The following is a 3,773-nucleotide window of genomic DNA, read 5'->3' as shown; positions in this document are numbered from 1 at the left end:
ATTTTTGGGTGAACTAACCCTTTAAATAAAGATTGTGTCAATTTACACCAATAGGTGGAGACAAGTTACTGTTAAAATGTATTTGTCAATAAATCATTCATTCAAAAGATTCAGTGATTCCTCCTGTAATGAAACAAGTGAAGTCTTTGAGGGAGTCATTGAATCATTCATTCAAATATCAAAAATAAAAATAAAAATAAAAAATCGAATTAAATATTTTTGAACTTTTTATTAGAACTTCTAGCAAATTCAAGCTATTTTGTTTAGTTATTTAGAATCGTAATAATAGTGATCTCTATTAAAAAAAAAAAATTTGTGATTCTCAATTCGTCCAGAATCATGCAGCTTTACTGTAATGTAAATATTGAATAAAGAAACCTAAGACTAAACATTAGTTTCTAAAGACAACAATTTGTTTTTTACTGTTTTGCTTCACAGTTTTATCGAAAGTAATTTGACAGTGTAGCATAGCAGGACATGTAACCAGTGCGGAAAAAAACTGTAAGCTCGAGCGTGGATTACATCAGTCTCGAACCAAAAGCAAAAGAGAGAAGGGAGCAATATGAAAGAACTCATCAGAGTGTAACCTGACTGTTTTATCATTTTATAAAGGAGATGACCTCAGGGGAAACAGTTACTCTAATTGTAGCTGCAGTGTTCTATAGTACTTCATGTCATAAAGAGATGCAGCCTTTATGTTTTTACATCCAGTCACCAGCTACTAAAGGCAGCAGATGTTTTCCAGATGATATTTAAAGGCAAATCCCTTTGAGCCACAGTCGCATTGAAAAGGACAATCTGTTGTTAGTGGATCAGAACTGAAATGACAACCAGTGATGTTATCATGAACTAAAACTATTATAAATGATTTTTGATAACTGAAATAAAGTAGCCTATGAATGCTATCTTAAAGAAATGTTCAAATGAAATACATCTAAAAATGAAAACTATTTAGAAATATTAAAAAGCAAAAAGGACAAAAGCACATATAAAAATGAATGAAAATTAAATGAAAATTGAAAATATAAAAATAAAAGGTAATTAGTAAAAACTAGGCAAATAATGTTAATAACACTGATGACAACACTATTCATTCCAAGTTTTAGGTTGCAATCTGGACTACATATTTACTTTTTTTTCTGTATTATAAAGGAAATACAGATTTTGTACAGATTAAGCCTATATTAATGGCTTATTGGTTTCATGTAAAAAAATAAATAAAATAAAAGTACAACATAAAACAAATGGTAATTTTTTTACAAATGCAAAATAGAAAAAAGGCAAGTTCAAAATCAGCTCATTTCAAGTTTGAGAATCACACCATTGTGATTACTGAGCAGATGTGAGCAGTCGGCTCAGAAGAGACAGACTGCAGTCAGGTGATTAGTGTATGAGTGACAGGGCCGACCTTTAACAACGATAAAGACTCACTAAGACCAGAGTCAACAGGGTTTCCACTCACAAATGCTCACCGCTGGGAACTGTGGGCCCCAGCAGTCCAACATACTAATTAATACCGGTTTAATCCTGCAACATAAAGTGAATAAACAGATAAGCATAATTAAATTCGGGGTCAAAAGTGGTTAGTTGAATTATCAATGTTTTAGTACAGTCCTACACTCTTGCAAACAAAATCCAAAATGTTTACCATTATTCTTAGATTCACCTTAATGACCCACTTCTATGTACATAGGTGTGTGAATTGACTCCTGATTAACAACATTTTAATCTACTAAACAGCCACTAAAGCGACTAAAGATGAATTGTTCTATGTTCTGGTTGCTATGGAACCTTGTCTTCACAGAGAAGAGCTCTTGACATTGTTGAAAGCACTTCACTAGAGAACATAAACAACGTGCTTTGGTACTGAGACATGATTGACTTCAAGCTGTGGATAGGACAGGCTCTCGTATGTGACTCCTGATGTTCACCTGAATGAAACGTTCTTAATACATTTTTTTAATAAATAATTGTGAACGAGTCTTCGCACCCGCAAATATTTTTGCAGAGAAAACTGTTATATGGTCAATTATTGAGATTGTTGTAACATAATGAAATATTTAATTTAGCTTAATTGTTCAATATGTGGTGTAGTAATCTCATAAGAGGTGTAAACACTACAACCTAGGCTCATTGGAAACACATACCTCTATCCCTATTCTTGCAAAACTCAAAACGCAAAAAAAACAAAAAAAATACAATTCACTTCAGTTTCCATCGAAAGGAACACTAGAGGCAGTAGACAGACTTTATCACATAAAGTATGACTATAGGGTCAGGTTATTGAATAACAAAGGCTTATTCATGCACAATATCATAGTAAATGTTTTTTGAACTAATAATAATTACCGTTTCCATCGCATAACCAGCTCCATATGCAAGATTTTTCTGACATTGTAAATTTGCTTGGTAGTTGCTTACTGGTATAGCATTACAAGTCTGTTAAAACTCAAGTAAATGGACTGCATTTATAAAGCGCTTTCAACAGACCTATGGCCATCCAAAGTGATTTGCATATTGCCTCACATTCACCTACCCATTCATTCTCAGACGGCAATGTCAGCCATGTAAGGCACCATCCAGCTCGTCGGGAGCAGCTGGGGTTAAGTTTCTTGCTCATGGACACCTCAAAACTTGGTCAGGTGGAACTGGGGATTGAACCACCAAACTTCTGGTTGGTAGGACAACCTACATGAACCACTGAGCCATTGCTCAGTCAAACAGTCATGAATCAGTGAATCGATCAATGATTCGGATCGCCAATGTCACGTGATTTCTGCAGTTTGGACTGCGTGCCAAACTGCTGAAATCATGTGACATTGGTGATCCGAATCATTATACAATTCACTAATTCGTGGCCGTCTGACTCTTTATTTGAGGAACACAGAAAAGAAGACAATGCTGATAAAGTTGTAGTTTTTGATATTTTTGGACCAAAATGTATTTTTGATGCTTCAAGAGATTCTAATTAACTAACTGATGTCACATATGAACTACTTTGATGATTTTTTTATTAGCTTTCTGGACATGGACAGTAAAGTGTGCATAGACTGCATATGCTCTGAGACTAAAATATAAAATATCTTAAACTGTGTTCCGAAGATGGTCTTACGGGTGAAGAACGACATTAGGGTAAGTCATTAATGACATTAATTTCATTTTTGGGTGAACTAACCCTTTAACGCTGCACTTGTAACTTTTCCGTCAACTAGAGGGCGCCTATTCGAGAGAAAGGCATAGCTTGATGACGCCAAGTTAGAGCTCAGAATCTTGGGACATGTTGTCTTCACCTCACAGCCGGTGGAAAAGAATGGGGGTAGGACTCAATCATGAAATCATGTTTATGAATGTGATTATTAACGTTACTGCAGTGTGAGGCAGAGCAGGACCGAGTGGTGTGGGAGCTGAGCAAGGCTGGAGTGATTGTTGTTAAGCAGACACAGTTTTTCCAGTCATGAGTATGAGGTAATGCAGCTCGGTTTATCATATCGGATACATTTAAGTGTGTTTAAAATGATGTTATGACGTTACTCGGTGTGTTTGCTCAGCGGCTGCTGTGACACTTGTTGCACACTGCAGTAAGAGTAAAGCGTTTCTGTCAAATAAAATCGATAGATATGATTGGTAACACAGATATGACACAATTGACAGGCAACTCCCTCAGACATCCCGGCTCCTTGGTCAAAATAGCAATTTTCTCACAATTTACAAGTAGTTGGAAACATTTGGGATATTGTAAGAACTCAACTGAACAAAATATAACACTGGCCTAA

General features: G+C 35.5%; 1 protein-coding gene across 1 annotated transcript in view; it reads left to right on the top strand.

Moving 5' to 3' along the window:
- The window catches only part of sec16b (SEC16 homolog B, endoplasmic reticulum export factor), a 98,369-nt gene that overhangs the window by 85,381 nt on the left and 9,215 nt on the right, over nt 1-3,773 (top strand). The gene's annotated exons all lie outside the window — the stretch shown is intronic.

Source organism: Pseudorasbora parva, chromosome 12 (assembly GCF_024679245.1).
Source record: "Pseudorasbora parva isolate DD20220531a chromosome 12, ASM2467924v1, whole genome shotgun sequence".
NCBI classification, from domain to species: Eukaryota; Metazoa; Chordata; class Actinopteri; order Cypriniformes; family Gobionidae; genus Pseudorasbora; species Pseudorasbora parva.
The sequence above is the reverse complement of the archived record's forward strand: the minus strand, read 5'-3'. Positions and strand labels throughout refer to the sequence as shown.